Source organism: Zootoca vivipara, chromosome 4, assembly GCF_965207765.1.
Source record: "Zootoca vivipara chromosome 4, rZooViv2.hap1.1, whole genome shotgun sequence".
In the NCBI taxonomy this organism is placed as follows: domain Eukaryota; kingdom Metazoa; phylum Chordata; class Lepidosauria; order Squamata; family Lacertidae; genus Zootoca; species Zootoca vivipara.
This window is the reverse complement of record NC_142587.1, coordinates 21,011,890-21,031,789: the sequence shown is the minus strand read 5'-3', so window position 1 is coordinate 21,031,789 and position 19,900 is coordinate 21,011,890.

Below are 19,900 nucleotides of genomic sequence, written 5' to 3'. Positions count from 1 at the left end.
TGGACGGTACCAGTGCGACCTCCAGCCATTTGGTGTAGGAATCCACCACTATGAAGAATGTTTTTCCCTGGAAGGGGCCAGCGAAGTCCACGTGCAAGCGTGACCATGGATGTCGGGCGGACTCCCAGGGCTGGACTGGGGCCCTTGGGGGATCCGGGCGGGATTCTTGGCAGGTCTGGCAGTGTTGGACCCAGGCCTCTATCTCTCTGTCAATCCCCGGCCACCACACATAACTCCTGGCAAGGGCCTTCATCCTCACTACCCCTGGGTGTGTCTCGTGTAGGGCTGTGAGGACCCTTTTGCGGAGGGGCTGGGGAACAACAACCCTGCTTCCCCATAACAGGCACCCCTTGTGGGCCGACAGTTCATGTTTGCGGTTTGTGTAGCCAGCGAATTCTGGCCCGGGGCTGCTGCTGGGCCATCCTCGCCACACCCAGTCCAGGACCCGGGAGATGACCCTATCTTTTGTGGAATGGTGCGCAACTTCTTGTGCCTGAATGGGTCGGTCGGGAAGCAGCTCCAGGGTCATAACCTCTTGCGCAGGCGCTGGGTCGGGGCCTGTTTCTGGTAGTGGTAGCCTGCTGAGTGCGTCTGCGTGGCCCATCGCCTTCCCAGGGCGGTGGATTAGTGCATACTGGTAGCCGGCAAGGAAAATTGACCACCTGAGGACACGTGGAGACAACACTTGGGGGGTCTGCTTCTCGGGGGCAAACAGGCCAAGCAACGGCTTGTGGTCAGTCACTATGGTAAAGGGCCGCCCGTACAAGAGGCGGTCCTCAAATTCCTCTGGTGTGGGCCCGGCGATCAGTACATCATCGAAGAAGGGGGTGACGCCAGGAATCCCTTTAAGGAGAGAGTCCATTAGATTCTGGAATATGCCTGGTGCCACGCTAACGCCAAATTGCAGCCGCTTTACTCTGAATGCCCCTCTGTGCGTCACAATCGTCTGAGCCTCTGCTGTGGCTTCGTCCACAGGCAACTGTTGATACGCTTGGGCCAAGTCCAGTTTGCCAAAGATTTTTGACCCAGCCAGGGTGGCGAGGACATGGCTGACCACTGGCACTGGGTATGCATGGGCCGTGAGAGCCTTGTTTATGGTGCATTTGTAGTCTGCACAGATGCGGACCGAACCGTTAGGCTTGACGGGTGTGACAATTGGAGTTTCCCAGGGGGCGTTGGGCACCGGCTCCAGCACTCCTTGCTCCACGAGCCGGTCCAATTCCTCGTCTATGCGGGGTTTCAGGGCGAACGGGACCCGGCGGGCCTTGTGCCTGATGGGTCGTACAGCGGGGTCTAGCTGTAGGGCAATGGGGGGTCCTGTATATCGTCCCAATGCCCCATCGAAAACCCCTGGAAACTCTTTGCATATGGCGTCCACGTCCACTTGTAAGCTAGTGCGGTTCACCCCGGTAACGGCTAGCCCCAGAGGTCCAAACCATGCCAGTCCCAGTAAGCTAACGTAGGGGCCCTTAACTACCAGCAAGTCCAATTGTTGCTTTCGCCCTCGATATTGCACCCTGAAGGTCCCCACCCCCATTGTAGGGACCTTACGTTTCTGGAAGTCCCGGAGGGTGAATGGGGCCGGCCTTAGTTTGGGACCCCCATTAGGGCACAGTTCCCTTAATGTTCGGGCCGAGATTATGGATAGAGTTGAACCCGTGTCCAGCTCCATGCGGCATGGGGCTCCCTCTATCTGTACCTCTATATAAATTTTCTCTGTGCTGGGATGGGGCAACTGGAATACCTGGTAGTCCGTGATCTCTGTCGAGTTGCCTTGGTGCATGGTGCCGTGTGACCTGGGGCTCCTGGGTCGGTCATCTGATGCTTGTCGACGGGTGAGTCGAGCCCGACACACCCGGGCGATGTGTCCCAATTTTCTGCACTGCCTGCACTCTGCGTTGCGGAAACGACAGGTCCTCCTCTCGTGGTTCTCCCCGCAGCTTGCACAGTTCCCTCCTTCTTGTCGAGGCTGCTGTGGTGTGTGTGCTGCTTGAGTGCGCCGCTGTACTCGGTGTACTTCCTCCCTGTCAGATTCGGATTCGTCGGTGAGGTCTTCGTGGTAGACCCTCGGTTGGGATGGCGGGGCCGGTCGTGCCTCTTGCGTTGACCTCTCGGCGGCTTCGGTTGCCAGGGCTTCCTCCAGAGCAATCTGGAACGTGAGGTCTTTTTTGGCGTAGAGGCGTCGTTGCAACATCTCGTCCCTCAGGCCACCGACGAGGCGGTCACGAAGCATGTTCTCCAACTCTGAGAAGTTGCATAACCGGGCGGCTTGGCGGAGGGAGGTCACAAACCCAGTTATGGTTTCCCCCGGGGCTTGCCGCTTTGCGTAGAAGGCATTTCGGCAAGCTACCACCGAGGGCTGTGGTGAAAAGTGCTCCTTCAGCCGTTCCATTATTGTTTTGTAAGAGACGGTAGCGACATCTCTAGGTGCAAGGAGAGCCCGGGCGATTTCAAACGTCTCCTCTCCACAGACGCTGAAGAATGTCGCCCTCTTCATGGCATCGTTGGTGACTTCTTTCGCTTGCAGGAGGAAGTTGAAACGGGCGGCGTACCCTTCCCAGTCTCCTGATGCTGGTTTGAATGGCAAGAAGCTGCTGTCGGTTGCCATTCTGGGTTCCTTGGGGCCTGGAGCTGAAGCCTGGATGCACGGTGCGATGCAGCGGTGCAGCAGGTGGCGGTGTTGTGGTGCAGTGCGTGGTGGCGGTCAGCTCAGCAGGATCCCACCTTCGTCGCCAGTGAAATATACTCGGAGTCGAGAGTGAATTTCATGCTCTTTATTCAGCTCATATTCATCAAGGAGAAGAAGAGAAGACGAATGGCTCTTTTCCCAAAACCATCTGCTTATATACATTATTTACACAATGGGCCTTGCGTGATTGGCTACTTCAGGGCTACACCTGTGGGCCAATTATATTGTGGATTGACTTCTGCCTGCAGCCTGATTGGCTGCTCCTACAGGCCAATCAGGTAGCAGATTCACTTCTGCCAGCCGCCTGATTGGTTGCTCCAGCAGGCCAATCAGGTTGCGGATTCACTTCCACCTGGAGTTGGATTGGGTAGCTCCCGCTGATTCTGAATCCTATTGTTCTAGGATTCAGCTCAGTACATAACACCCTCCCTTTTCCCCTTTTTGAAAATAGGGACAACAGTTTCCCTCCTCCAGTCTCCTGGGACTTCGCCTGTTCTCCAGGAATTCTCAAAGATTATTGCCAGTGGTTCTGAAATCACCTCTGCTAGTTCTTTTAATACTCTTGGATGTAGTTCATCTGGCCCTGGAGACTTGAATAGATCTAAATTAGCCAAGTATTCTTGTATTAACTCCTTATTCTGGGCTGTGTTTCCCCTACTGAATCATCTGCTCCATATTCTTCAGGTTGGGCATTGTTTTTTTTTTGGAGAAGACTGAGGCAAAGAAGGTATTGAGGAATTTATTGAGGAATTTATGCTAGGTTTGTGAGTAAATGCAGCTAGATGGGAGTGTTTGACATTATGGCTTAGAGGTCTGAAAAACCTCAAAGTCTAATTCGCTCCCTGAATTTCAAGGGCCAGTTACAAATATTTTTGTGGTCCATTTTTATTTCACATGGTTGAAAATTATGTTTTTTTCTCAATTTCATGGGTATTTTTTTTTAAAAAAACAAACCAATAATGTCCCAACTGCAGGAGCCTGTGCTTGTAAGGGTAACTCAAGCCAAAAGAAATATTTATCCTCCAAACGCAACTCGTACTGTAATTCATTCATGTCAAAACCAATCAGCTGATAAAGAATCCCACACATATTCTGCCTCCAACCTTTCCACTTCCTGCTAAACATTGATATAGCCTAACTGTTGGCAGAGAAGAAAGAATAGCATCCGAATGATACATCTTTGACCCCTTTGTACAGGGTTATTACATTACACAACAAAATCCTTAGGCGTTGACGTCACTCCTTCCCATGTATATAAGACACAGAGGCACAATGGCATTATTGCTGTGTTTTCATTTGCTCCCCAGAAGGGTTTCTGTTTGCAGGCCCCATTTCATACATACCGTAGGCAACCACCTGCAGGGAGACATCAAAGGAAGCACCCCACCGCAGCCACGGGAAACTGACTAGGATTACAGAGATGGAGAGAGAAGGCTGCAAGCAGAATGTCTGCAACCAGCTGGATGGGAGAGTAAAAAGCTTGATGCAGACGGAAACTGCCTGACCCAAGTCATGTTTCCTTCGTTGCAAAGGAACAGAGACACTTTACGCATGGAAGGAGCTCATTAAGATTGGAGGGACGAGGAGGAAAAGATATTACACCCCAACCTTCCCATACAACTATAGACTGTACAGTCTTGTAGGGCACAATCCGGTTCCCAGTTACGAGCCCCTAAATGCCGTTGAAATCAGTAGGATTTAAGGAAGCATGCAGCCAAAGGAAATAATGTTGTTGTTGTTTAGTCGTTTAGTTGTGTCCGACTCTTCGTGACCCCATGGACCAGAGCACACCAAGCACTCCTGTCTTCCCACAGTTTGGTCAGACTCATGTTTGTAGCTTCGAGAACACTGTCCAACCATCTTGTCCTCTGTCGTCCCCTTCTCCTTGTGCCCTCAATCTTTCCCAACATCAGGGTCTTTTCCAGGGAGTCTTCTCTTCTCATGAGGTGGCCAAAGTATTGCTTCAGGATCTGTCCTTCCAGTGAGCACTCAGGGCTGATTTCCTTCAGATGTTGTGCTATGTGGCATGATTAGGGCAGTGTCAAGGAAGCGTTTGCCATCTCAAAAGCAGCAAGGGTTTTGTTTGTATAATAATGGAGAAAAGCATCCACATCCACCAGGATTTTAACATGTTTACTTTTACATTTAGGGAAGTTGTTTACAGTACTGTTTTACTGGGGGAAAGTAGTACACAGCCTTTAAAATGTTCAAAAAAAGAAAGAAAAATGGTACCTGAAATGATGAGACATTTATACAGCCATAAGGTATTTGCTTGCTGCCAACCTAGCAGTTTGAAAGCATGTCAAAGTGCAAGTAGATAAATAGGTACCGCTACAGCGGGAAGGTAAACGGCGTTTCTGTGTGCTGCTCTGGTTCACCAGAAGCGGCTTTGTCATGCTGGCCACATGACCTTGAAGCTGTATGCCGGCTCCCTCGGCCAAAAACACAAGATGAGCACCGCAACCCCAGATTCGGTCACGACTGGACCTAATGGTCAGGGGTCCCTTTACCTTTAAGGTACATATTTGCTTACTCTAACTACTTTTTCTTTCATCTAAAGGACTTGAATAATCTAGCTTCTAAATATTTGTCAGTTAATACAATAAGTCTGAAATGAACACAAAATGGTGGTAGCATAGTGAGGGAAAAGTTTGTTACTTGCTATCAGTGATGACACAGACACTATCCAATAGGTTTCTGCATCACTTGAAGAGCCACAGTCCACACAGTTTTTATGAATGAAATGCATCTCCAGCCATGGGCCAAAGTATTTTGCTTTATTGCTTTGGAAAGGCAGCCATCAGGGCAGTCTGGAGCAGGTTGGGTGCCCTGGCACTGAGGCGCGGAGATCGCTCCGGCGCCCCCGCCCTCGCAGCGTCCCGCCTGGTTTCCGCGCAGCTTTGCCGCACAGCACCCCACCTCCTGACCCGGCGCCCTGGCGCGCCGCGCCACTGGGACCTTACCTAGAGCCGGCCCTGGCAGCCATTCTGAAACAGAACCATTGTTCTGAGCGAAGACATCGAGAACACCTGCTGCAACAGATTGCATATTCTAAAGCTTGTGTACCCGGAAAGACATGGTGACTTCTATGGGCTCTAGAAACTATGAGTAGAGTTGTATTGCATTCCATGTCTCTGAACATGGTAAATCTTTCGTCGGCTCACAATGCCACAGGTCATGGGTTGCACTGATTTCCCAGTCATTGTGCTCAGTTCTAAACATTTATTTGCTTGCACAACAAATTCTAAGGTCATGCTCTAATAGGAATGTTTATACTCCGGAGCCAAGAGAACAAGTAAATAAGCAATCTTCCCTGTGGGATAACTTAGCAAAAAAAGTTGCAAAATTTATCATGCACTGCTTTGCAAGCGCCTATGCTGAACTACTGAACCTGATGGAAGCCCATATTGTTTGAGCATGGAAAATCAATGTGCATTGTTCTGGCAACATGGCACCCTCCAGATGTCATTGGGATCCAGCTCCCATCAGGTCCATCCAGCATGGCTGGTAGGGATGGTGGGATTTGTAGTTCATCATCTGGAGGTCACAATGTTGGGTATCCCTCTTCTACGTGGTCTGTTCTTGCCACATTAGAGCCATCAAAACATTGATTAAACTACCTGTGACTCTAGAAGTAAAAGAAAATATATTCTATTGTCAATTTTAAAATTGTTTAGATTGGAAGTTGCCTTGAGCATTCATTTTAATGGAAGGCAGAATGTAAATGCTTTTATGGAAGCTAACAAAATGTACATCATATTTGCTACCCAAACAGGACAAAAATATTTATAGCAAAGAATCCAAAGCAATCAATTAAATTATATATATTTACATATCTTGTTTCCCCAAAGTCAGCTTAACCAGATAAAAATATGGAAAACAAGTTTTTAAAGAATAAGTAGACTGTCACTAGACAGATAATAGTATACCTGGAAAAAATGCTGGGCATGTAGGCTTAGTGATCGTTACTTAATTTGTTTAAGCAGAAAAAGCCTATTTCTACAGCAGAATACAAATTAGGGTAATTATGTTGTGATGGAGCACTGCATGTTTAAGATGAAAGGCTTTCTTTACAAAAGCTCCTTCATCACTTCAGTAGACGAATATAAAATCCCACTTAAACAACATGGTATTTTCCATATTTCCATCTCATCAAAAAGCCTGTTAATCTGTCGTTTTTTAATTGTACGGTAAAGTAAGGGGGTTTTCTTCCTTAAAAAGACCCTTCATCATTTAAACAATTAACACAGATGCAAATGTGTACACGAGTATAGGCAGGAATTGACATTTTAAAGTGTCAGTTGTGTAATGTGTAATAAAGTGCAGAAAGCTCTTTATATTGCATTACATCAAAGAGCTTTGGACCACAATCTAGAGGGCTAGCTACAAGCCAAAGGCGTGGGGCAGGGGGGGGGGAGAGAACATCACTACTGGAGTTGGACATGCAGATGCACAAGCTATATGCACACTTTGCTGCAAAGAAAAGACTTCTACTTAAGAAAAATATCATTTAGATATTATTTGGCTTTCTGCATGCCAAAGCTTTTGCACTAGGAAATTACTACTCTAAGTGCTTTTGCCTTCAGGTTTGCAGCTGCAGACCCCATCCAGTTTTTTCCCTTAGCGTAAAGGTAAAGGGACCCCTGACCATTAGGTCTAGTCGTGAACAACTAGGGTTGCAGCGGTAATCTTGTGTTATTGGCCGAGGGAGCCGGTGTACAGCTTCCGGGTCATGTGGCCAGCATGACAAAGCCGCTTCTGGCGAACCAAAGCAGCACACGGAAATGCCGTTTACCTTCCTGCTGTAGCGGTAACTATTTATCTACTTGCACTTTGACATGCTTTCGAACTGCTAGGTTGGCAAGAGCTGGGACTGAGCAATGGGAGCTCACCCCATCGCGGGGATTCGAACCGCCGACCTTCTGATCAGCAAGCCCTAGGCTCTGTGGTTTAACCCACAGCGCTACCCGCGTCCCTTCCCTTAGTGTAGTTTATACCTAAAAGCCTCTGTGCAAAGCTGCCATAGAAATAGGCACCCATTTTCAGTGGGGCTCACTCGGGCTTCAGTAAGTCCCCCACTGAAATTGAAGTGCCCCGTTTCTTGTGATAGATGGTATGTATTACTACAATTCATTAGCCACTTAGAAATTCTGTACTATTGGAATCATCCCCATGTAGAAAACATTAACCTGCAAGAATGCATTCTACACACATCTATTTCTTACAACAGTCCTGTAAGGTGGTCAGTGTTATGAACTACCCTAATGGGTGGAGCTGAGAGGGACTGGCTTGACTGAGGCCACCCACAAAGCTTCTGGCTCAGCTGATATTTGAACCATTGTAATACGCTGCTGCACTAAAGCAGGTCTCAACAACATCGTATCAGCTCTGATGTGCAGGAATGGGCATCTTGCACAGTCAGACCATTGGTCCATCTAGATCGGTATTGTCTACACTGATTGGCAACAACATTCCCAGTCCCACCTGAAGATGCCAGAGATTGAAACTAGGAACTTCTGCATGCAAAGCAGATGCTCTACCACCCTTCACAGCATGTTCATATGTCCTTTGTATGCGTTAGCATAGTGACAAACACAAAGGAATCCCACAGCTTCCTAAATTGGATGTTTTCTGTTTGGAAACAAATAACATGGAAAGTGCTTCTGCACTCATGGAACAGTTCCAAAGACCTCTATGGAACATTAGCATGTTCCATAACATTGTGGTAGCTATTTTTGTTTGAATCTGAACAGCTATAATTGCAATTTTGCACTGAGAGCCCCCTGAAATTATGACAGCAGCTTCCAGCCAACATTAATGTTGAACTTGGACTCTGTTCTGAAGGAAAGTTATGTACTGTGGGGTCATCTGGATTTGAAATTCCTGAGCCACAAATGGCAAGTTTAATTGCTTCTGAGCATACCTGGGCTGTAGGTTCCTGGGCTACCATCTGAAAAAAGCAATGTGACACTGGAAGTGTGTGAAGGGTCCTGGGAAACAGCAGGTGCTTGCCCCAATAGGATGCCCTGCACTCACTGATTCTGTTCAGACCTGAATGAGGAACCATGTGGGTTCCTGAAGCAAAGATTGCAGCTGCAATCAGTCCTGCTGCTGCTCTGCTACTTGGAGCTAAGCTATGGGTTGGCTTAGCACAATGTCTGAACTCAGAATCATGGTTTGTCTCACTACAGACAAACCACAAGCTGTAAACCAAGAACAACCTTGGTTACAGATTTTGCTTTGTCTGGAGCAAGACAAACCATTAGACTGGGTTTTGACATTATCCTAAGCCAAACCATAACCTAGCCCTTGGTAACACTGCAGGACTGTGGGAAGAGCACTACAGCCATGATATTTGTTTGGAAACTAGCTCATTCACACTAAACCACAATTTGGCTTGTTATGACATTCAGAGTGGGCCACTGAATATTTGCAAATAATGATCAGGTGATTAGAGGGTAGACTAAGACCAGAGAGACCCAAGATCAAATTCTTCAGTGAGTGACATTGGGCTAGTCTCTCAGCCTAACCTATCTGTCAGGGTTGTTGCTCAGATGCAACTCAGCTTGTATTGTAGGCTCACATAACTGTACAGGAAGGGTAGACAGGAATCTCCAGCTTTCCTAGACTGTCCTTGTGTTTTCCTATTGATCTTCCTTCAATGTTAGGCTGATTCTTTAGGGTTCCTGATCTTTCTCGCCCCTCCCTTTTTTAATTATAGGAAGGACCTGCTCTTATTTTCCAACTTTGTTCCTTCATCTGTACCTTGAGAGAGGAGACATATTTTTGTGCCCCTCCTGTTGAAGACAAAGACCATGCATGGCTATTAATCTCTCCCCCTTATATAGAAGTAGGATTTTTTTTCAATCAAGCATATATTTCCTTTAATAAACTAAGCTTTTTTATTTTCCAAACTCAGAGTCTCAGTGTGATTGTATGCAAGGTGAAATGTGCTCCTCCAACAGTGATTCAGTATTCAGTTAAACTTCCAAGTTGCATGTTAACTCCAAACTCCACTAGTTGTTCGGGTAAAATAGACAGAAGAATCATCTACTCCTCTCTGATCTCCTTGGGGTTAAAATGTGAGATAGATAGATGATAGAATTCCTTCCCAGCCTAGTGGCCATCAAAGGCCAGTACCCAGCCTAAACTGCCAAGTATGCCTTAAGAATCAGATGAAGTGAACCAGTATAGCCAAGTCCCACAATTAGAAATGTCTGGGCATGGCCAGATTAATTTAATGAGCCTATATGTTAAGTTAAAACTTTTCATGTTGGATTCTAAACTAAATAAATAAATAAGTGCCGCATTAAACTGTCAGTTAATTTAAAAGGCAAGAAAATCAATTTCCTGGAATAACCAGGCTGTATTTAAGCAAATATGTTCAGAATTGTAAATTATTTTCCTCTCACTAGATAATTTTAAAATCAATATTTGAAGTTTAAGGGCAAAATTGTTTTTAATAAGGATTATTTTAAATGAGGGAAATTTAAAAGGAAAGCAATTTAATTGCCAAGGAACCAGATCAAAGCACATATTTGAAACTGGCATATTTATAATGAATTATCAAGGTGGATGCAGTTTAATAAAAAGTAAATATGAAAATGGTTTCGGCTTCCCCTCACCTACCCACCTAGAGAGATGAAAAGACTCTTTTTGCTACATATTTCCCCTCTACACCAAGAAAAAGAAACAGGGTGGTTAGGCTGGGCATATGTACCCAGAAAGGGACAGAGACAAGAGAGCAGTTTTCTTTCATCCTCTAATATGCTTCTAGACATGTGGTGGCTACGCTGCTCCACCAAACATCCAGCCAAGTCCTTGGATTGCAGCCTAAAACTACCCAAAAGCACAACTGAAACACGTTTTCAACAGGCTCCAAACACACCCACCAAATAAGAATCGTGGACATAAAAATATCAATAACTTCGTCAAAATGCACTTGAAAACATTCCCTGTCCCACAAAAAAACCCAAACAACAACAGCCAAGTGTTGGGATTTCAAGAGTCTCTTCTTTTCTTTTAAACCCAGAGCAAGTTCACACATGCATGTATTTAGCTTAGTTACAGGTAGGTAGCCGTGTTGGTCTGAGTCAAAACAAAATACAAAAATTCCTTCAGTAGCACCTTAAAGACCAACTAAGTTTTTATTTTGGTATGAGCTTTCGTGTGCATGCACACTTCATCAGATACTTCATCAGATCAGGTATCTGATGAAGTGTGCATGCACACGAAAGCTCATACCAAAATAAAAACTTAGTTGGTCTTTAAGGTGCTACTGAAGGAATTTTTGTATTTAGCTTAGTTATTCTATACTTGTTTGCTTGCAACTGAATGAAGCTCAAACTGCATGATAAACTTAGCTGCACTCTATGCATTGTGTCTGTGCTCTCTTTTTCTAACTTATTTCAGGTGTCAATAGTATTTGGGGAATTAAATATATGGACCCAAATGTGTGGCTGAGTGGGGATTTAAACCCTAGCCTCACAGGTCCTAGTATGACACTCCAACCACTTCACCACATAGAGTCACTAACAGGTTGATCCTGTGCATGTCTGACTGAGTTCAATGGGAGTTACTCCCGGCTACATGTGCATCATTTTCCAAAAGTTGCAAAATGTGTTTTAAAGAAATATTTGGGAGAAATTTGATTGGTGCAATGGAGCTTCCACTTTGGGATGATTCGTTCATTACAGAAAATGACATAAACACAAAGACTGCAATCCTGATCATAGTTAGGCTGCTTCAAACCGTGTTTTTTTTTTAATCTCAGGCACTCAAAACAAGAATTTGCTAGAATCTGACAACATACACATAAAACCAGTGAAAAGCAATATAAGCAATTAAAGTGTCAGATGAAAGACACACACAAAAAAGGACATTCAAAGGGTGACAGGATATACAGTGTTTATATGCAAATGCTAGAAGCCTAGAGCCAAGAAGGGTGGATTAGAATGCCTAGTATTAAAAGAGAATGTAGATATAAACATATCAGACACCTGCTGGAACAATGGAAATCAATAGGCTACTGTCAGGTCTGTATATAAAAACCTTCAAAAAAGATGGAGTAGGATGAACTAAAGAGACTGTATATATCAAAGAAGAACTGAAAAATCAAATGTTAGGAAATAAGCAATCATACCGAAGAAAATCTGGGAGGGGTGGAAGCTGAAAAGGAGTGTGTCGTTCAGTAACTGCTGCTAAGTGGTAGAAGTGAGGTGGCGCATTTGTTTTGGATCCTGCAAATGCCATGTTTGAACACTTTTTAGATCAGTGGTGACCAACCTTTTGGGGAAGTGTGTCACTATTTAAATTCAAAGGGTGGCAAAGAGCTGCTTGCTCCAGTCCAGTACACATGAGCATACATAGGCAGGCAACCATGCCTTGGGGGAATGGTTTGAACTAAGTCTAGTTAACTGAGACAGAGTGGTCCAAAGTGCAGAACTGGAGAAGCAGGCAAGAGTGTAGACCCGGCTTATTGGCTATACATCTTAATCAGAGTCAATACCAAAATCTTCTGTTACTTATGCCAATTGCAGCATCCAGACCAGGGTTTGCCAAACTTGGGTCTCCATCTGTTTTTGGACTACAACTCCCCCCATCATCCCTAACCACTGAGTCCTGCTAGCTAGGGGTGATGGGAGTTGAAGAAGAAGAAGAGGAGGAGGAGGAGTAGTTTGGATTTGATATCCCGCTTTATCATTACCCTATGGAGTCTCAAAGCAGCTAACAATCTCCTTTCCCTTCCTCCCCCACAACAAACACTCTGTGAGGTGAGTGAGGCTGAGATACTTCAGAGAGAAGTATGATTAGCTCAAGGTCACCCAGCAGATGCATGTGGAGTCCAAAAACAGATGGAGAGCCAAGTTTGGGAAACCCTGATCTAGACTATCAGAGCGACAGAGAAGTAGAAATGTTGTGGGCAGTATTACTGCCAGTAGAACTTAACTGCTATGTATAATGAAAAGGTTAATTTGAAACTGATCTTTTTGTCAGAAAAATGCATTTGCCATTGCTAAACAGACATTCTATGCAGCCAAGTGGAAACTCACTAAAAAGGAGGAAAATGGCAGAGAAAGCTTTTCCAAGTAGGGATGTGTAAAGGAAGAAGGAAGAACTAGTAAGTGGCCCACTGTAGATCCTAAAAAAAAAAAAATGGTGGAGTTGCCTTCCAATACACTATTAGGGGCTCCAACTGGAATCTGTAAAGCTGGCCAGGAAAACTAGTACGAATCCACGTCCTACAGATTTGCATGGAGGTGGAGGAACTATTAAGATAGAGGTGAAGTAAGAGCTGTGATAGAGCAAGCTTTCCTGCTCTTCTCTTACAGCATAAGAACCAGCGCAGCATTAGAGTGTCAAACAAGGGCCTGAAAGAGCAGGGTTCAAATCCCCACTCAGGCATAAACTTCACAGTGTGACCCTGGGCCAGTCATTGTCTCTCAGTAACCTACCTCACAGGGATATTATGGATCAAGGAGAACCACCCGGGAGGAAAGGGTGACATAAATGTAATGATAATAAATAAATAATAACACGGAGCCCTCGTGGGAAGCACTGTGCTTCATAGAGGTAGATACGTTCTCAGGGTTGGCTCCACACTCTAAGCAGCGAATAGACATCAACATCACTTCCTATGGAAGTGTTTATGTGTTTTAGATGACATACCTGTACCTTGGGAAGATGCATCAAGGAATGACCGACCCACAGCAATTGCTTCTACCATGTAAGTATGAAGTAGAAAACAGATTGCAACTAGAGTCAACAGGCCAAGCTGCCCCAGAATCCTCTGCAGTGAACAGGGATTGTATAGCTGGTCAGCAGATGTTTGCTGACCATTCAGAGGTAGTTAGAAGTAATGAAAGTGGTAAGGGCAAAAAAGTAGGAAGGAAATAAGAATTATGGAAGGGGTACTGGAGAGTGCAAAGAGTACACCTCAAAGTGTAACTATAGTATACTTATGTGCCAATTGTATCAAAACCACAAATAAATTATATTGATTCTTATGACTGCTATATCAAGGATGTAGGTTAGGAATAACTAAAAACAAAAAAAAGCAAGGAAATGTAAAGTTGACCAATTCCTGATTCAGTGGCCAGCACTGTATTGCTTGCTGGGAAAAGGGTGTCGGAAGGAGGGAGGGAGAGTAAATACAGTGGTACCTCTGGTTAAGAACTTAATTCGTTCCGGAGGTCCATTCTTAACCTGAAACTGTTCTTAACCTGAGACACCACTTTAGCTAATGGGGCCTCCTGCTGCCGCCACACTGCCAGAGCACGATTTCTGTTCTCATCCTGAAGCAAAGTTCTTAACCCGAGGTACTATTTCTGGGTTAGCGGAGTCTGTAACCTGAAGTGTTTGTAACCTGAAGCGTTTGTAACCCGAGGTACCACTGTATGTGAACAATTATGAGTGATATAGCATTTATTATTATTCTTACTGTTTTTATACTTCTAAAACATATTTTCATAGCCCAGTTTTCATTAAAAAAGTCTTATGGAATGACACTTTCAAATTCAAAACAATAAAGACATTTAATATTTTAACAACTTAAACTGTCTTTGCAATATTCAATAGACAAATTCCAGTTAATTTTGAAAGTATTCCTCAAAGCATTTAGCGATATGTAATTATTGCTTTACTTTACCAGAAATTGTGCTGGGAGGCAAATATAAACCCACTTCTCTGCTTTGGGGGTTTGCTTGTTTTGTGTTTTTTAAGTATGGAAGTTGAATCGGAATTATGGGAGTCTGCAATTCTAAACATAAAAGGAATATACAACATGAATAAAGTTGCTTACCAGCATTGAATGAGGTACTCCATCTATATTCACATCACTTGACAGGAAATCCCATCCATAGCCGTGAGACTAATTATTTTGGAACCTAAGGGAAATGTAGCCTAAATAAGAGAGTGATCTGGAGTTAAGGATCAGTGAGCCAGCTAATGCTCGGTTAGTCAGGAGAGAACAACTCTAGAATGTTAATAAAACATGTCTCAAACCCAGTACCCCAGGGACCAGACTGAAACACTGTGTGAGATGAATGAAAGGAAAGGTACCTGTTATAGGTGGCAGAATTATGATGCTGGCATATTAAGAAGCTTGATGATGAAAGCATACCAATAAAAGCTCAATTCTCCATAGGTGACTTTACTTTTAACGCCAAATTTGCAGGCACATTAGTCCAGTGTAGACTTCAATGCTGGTTCTAAGTCAAACTCAAAATCATGCATTACCTCCCCTTCCCTCTTTCCCTCAGTGAAAATTCTCTTGTAAGATTCCCCACCCCCATCACAAATGCATCAGTTCTAAGCATAGTTAATACTATTCAAATTCCCATCTACCCAGGGTTTGTGTACCCACTTCATACATTGGCTTGAAATTCTGGTTATAAGGGTGTCAAATGGTCGCTATTATAATGCCAAGCTCAACCATTTCTCTGTGTGTATTCCTCCTGGTGGTTAAATGTAAACAACTACCATGCAGATAGCTATATCTAGCCATGCAAAATAAAGTTATTTGTTGAGCATACACATCTCATAAGCCTCAAAGTTTTGCCTGTGGACAAGCAACTGAAAAGGTTAGCCTACTCAATCCACTCTGAAAATTGAGCACAACAGTAATACAAAATGACAAAAATTAGAATAAAAATAAAACATGGCAGGACAAAAAGATTATACATACATATTCTTCCCTAGTCCCTTTAATTTCAACCCATGTGAAACACATTTTCCTATGATTCCTTCTAACATTTACCAACTCTAAATAATATGGGACTTTTAAGCCAATAGCAACATGTGCATAGCTGAGGGGCACGTGCCCCCCCCAAATAAAGTAAATAAATACCGTAGAAATACTTAACTAACTGAACAATTGTATCACAGATATCTTGGTTCTGCCCCTCCAACATAAAGCTTGCCCCCCCCCCGCCTAAAATAAATCCTGGCTACACCCATGAACAGCAATTACCGTAATGTCTGCAGTTTTCTCAAAGATGCTCCATCTGTATTCTATCAGGTGGAGCATTAAGGAAATGTTATATGGGCCACAAACCAATCCCCAACTTATCCAAGTAGGGTTGGGAAAGACTTCTATTTGGAACCCTGGGCAGCCACTGCCAGCCAATGATAACAGCATTGGGCTGGATGGAACAATGGTCTGATTTGGTATAACTTTCTGATCTCATGTAGTTACAGTGCCCTCTCTTCTCTGAGTCTTAAATGGCACTGCTCTTCTTATTGTCGTAAGACTTGCATAACCATAAGAACCATTTCCCCACTTCTCATTTCCCCACTTCTGTAAAACCTATGAGCACAAACCATCCTAGAATCATAATGCACAAAAGGAGTCTTCTTTGTTCAACTGTTGGCATAAAATATGTCTGTCTGCCCTTCCTGTCATTGCTTGTAAGTGCTTGCCATTTTTTGTATTTTACCTAGTGCTTCAGTAATTGCAAACGTAAGGGTTATATGTTTTAACTGGCAGAATAATCAACTACAACTGTAGTTGATTAATCAGTTATAATTAATCAGTTACATTGATAGATGCCCCTCCCCTTGGCTGCGTAGGCCCATGGCTCAATTTATAGATTGATTGATTAATTAGTAAAAATCACATTGTGTAATATTATTTAATTAATTGTAAGCCCTTGTTAATAATAACGCTCCAGCAAATGTATCTGAACTTGTGCTATCCCCTCTCTAGCGCACCTCTGGGAACATACCCTTTCAAATCGCAGTCAACTCCACGCATCTTGTGTAGCAGGATGTTGCCATTTTCCAGTTCAAACCAAATAAACCTGCTTCCCTCTGTGGTGCCACTTGAGTTTTCTGTTCTTACAGGCGTATATAGCTACTTGTCTAAATTAGTATTCTCACCATTTTAGAGAACTGGCACTCTAGCAAAAGGTTAAGGCTCTGAAATATAGGGATGGAACTAAGGCGTCCTTCTTTCATTTTCCTATTCCAACCATAGCTGAGTCTTGTCTAAACAGTCTCAAGTTCACACTGGAGCACTCTTGTCTCTGTCCACTCAGCCACAGATGCTCTTTAAACTGGGTCATGACCTGACTCCTTCCTGACCTCCATTGTGCTACAGGGGAAAACAGACCTCCAATGTAGTTCACTTGTCCTGAGTCAAATATGTTAAGGCATACACTGGACTGCCTCCACCCCTTGGCTATCAAGGAAGAGTGGGTTCGAAGTGACATTAAAGAGGAGCAGGTGAGGCACCAATCAACTGGCATTGATTGGCCTCCCTAGCCCCTAGCTATGCATCTCTTTTCATAGGTGCATTGCTAATTGCACATATACTCTTAATAGCACCACAGAGAATGTCTACTACTGGTACATACTCATAGACCTGATTTGGGGGTTTTTTTGTACTATTGTCTGCAATGCAGACTTGCAATTCAACTCCCAAATGACTGCCCCCTTCACAATGCTCCAGGAGTTCCACGAGTTATCAAAATTATATTCTTTATAACAGAAATATTACGCTAACAGGGTGTGATGTTCTGATGTCTCGGTTAATGCATTTCAAATTTTAGTAGGATTTTTACAAAGCCACATGACATCTCTGAAGTATTCCAATCTCTTACTCAGCTTTAAAAAATTAAAAACTAATCAAGCTAGTCAAATCCCTCTGTGGGATACTAAAGCAGCATTATGAATCTGCCAAAGAAAAATATATACTTACTCTAGCATACACGTTTCCAATCCCACTCAGATTATAGTATGTGTATAAATAAAAAGACCAAACCAAAAAGACCCTGTTTGTTCTTTCTCGAATTTCAGGTCAATTCTGTACCATGTTTTCTTCATTCACACACAACAACCCAATATGTTCCACACTTCTGCAAGGGCCAGAACAAAATGCTCTATAAGTGAACTGAAACTGTAAAAAGACTGCTGGAGATTTGCAAACATCAGTGTCGCTGATCTATATTTGTGAAGAACTGAAAAATATTAAACACTAATGAATAGAAATATTTTCTAGTGGGTGCAGGTGGTCAAAGTTCATCAGGTAAGCATGTTTTACATTGCATTGCACACCAGATGGTAGCCTTACTGATTTTCATGTCTGCTGGTACACAATCTGGTGAAAAAAACAAATGTATTGCAACAGGTAAGAAATATGAGAAAGCAGCCTCCTGCTATGGTCCTCACACTTCCCTTAAACATCTTGTATTACAGAGGATGAGAGATTACTATTATCATTTTTTTAAGAAAAAACAAGGGCTCTGGGGATTGATGACATCTTTCACCAACATCTGTGGAACTGTGGTGGTTCTGAAATAAAAGGATACAATGAAGGGAGCTCTAGTCCACAAAACCTTATGTTGTAATAAAATTGGTTAGTCTACATTGGTACCACAAGATTCTTATTTGTTTTTGGTGCATCAGATTAACACCAACCTCTGTGTGAAAAATGCTATGTTATGGTGATTATCTGTGGCATAAAGGTGTTTCCTGGAAAACTGAGTTCTGGTCCATTTAAAAGTCACATATAAAACAAAAAGGCAATCATGTTAAGAACAAAACAGTAGGGCAAGGAATGCAAATGAATCCTTTACACTGTGATATTCCGTGCAGCTTTTCAAGGGTAATTTCAGCGGTGGGACTTCAAGCAGCCCCTGTTAGTTAAGTATCTGTAGCATTCTGCTTGCAATATAGGCAGCAGTCTAGACATTAATATTCAGCTTAAACCACAAGCCTGCTTTATTCTCTCTGAAAGTTTGACCTTATTGCCATCAGGCTTTTTATCCTTTAGTGTGTAGCCAAGCAGGCTGTTCCAACCAGGTGAAAGAACTGCTAGAAACTTAATAGATCTCTATTCCCCAATCTGCTCCAGAATGATGTTCCAAAGAAGTGAAAGAAATGACCCTGGAGAATGTAGAAACACAGCGATCTGGGATGCCTACAGGCAGAATCAAGAAGGGTCAGCCAAGACATATGTCCATACACTCTTGAATAACAATTAGGAAAGGGAATCAGAAACCAATGTACTGTGCTGTGCTGTGCCTTATAAGTTTAATCTTATTAAATATTTGTGCGATATAATGAAAATGGGGGGGGAGTGATGTTTGCTCCATAAAAACCCAGAGCGTGTTTTTCCCATCCATCCACCTCTAAACTGCAATCTTGCACTCCAGGTAATGCCGGGATTGAGGGCAACCATAACTGAATCTATTTTAAAGGGTGTTAAATGTTGTTGCAAGTGGAAATACTGCTCTGTACCTTATGCAGAGTAGAAATGAATGAGTTTCAAAAGTTTGACTGCAAACTGTCTTAAGCTAGTTACAAAAGAAAACATTGCAAAAATACAAAGTAATTTAACAAACTAGCAATGTGGCCCAGTCTTCTTTTTAGTCCTTATTACAGTCCAAAAACTCTCCTCTCCCTGGTCTCAGAGACAGAGATCCTATGCAAGCATCTTGCTTGCTCAGGATCACTGAGCTGAGCTTCTACCTACTGCTGCTGGCTGTTAAGGACTAACTAAAATGCTGAGTTCTCAAGTTTCACCTTCCTGCTGTGAGATCCCTTGGGTTTCCCCTGCAATCATTGATTAGCCTAAAGACCGAAACAGAAACACCAAGCCTTTTATTGCCGCATTTACTAAAGACAAACCTCTCTTGCCTAATGCAAACCTCTCTGCATACCATTTTAACTTCAATGCATACAAGCATAATATTTTATGCATACTAAACATATGTATTTAACAGAGGGGATGTTCTTTAGCAGAGGATCTCCCAAGTCAAATGGCTGAAGTAGGGATGTACAAAGCAAAGAGAAAAGCGGGGGCAGCCTTACCATTAGACATACAGCAGAAGCTGTAAGGCAGGAAAAGCCAACATGATGTCCTCCATATTTTGCTGGACTACAACCATTATCCATGATCATTGGACATGCTGGCTGGGACTGATGGGAGTTGGAGTCCAGCAACATCTGGAGGATACCACCATGGCTAACTTTGCTGTACAGCAACAGCTGTATAGGCGTACGGCTGTTCCACTACATTGAAAGAAAGATTCTTGGCTTGTTGTGCACCTCCTACACCAGCTGCTCTCAGGTACATGGATGGGCACTATCCCATCACCAAATTCAAATGCCAGTCCAGTCAGTTTCTGTACATTGGTAGAGCTGTGGGAGGGGAGAACGCCATCTTGTACTTTGCCTTGGGTAGCAAATTGTCATGGGTTGGCCCTGGAC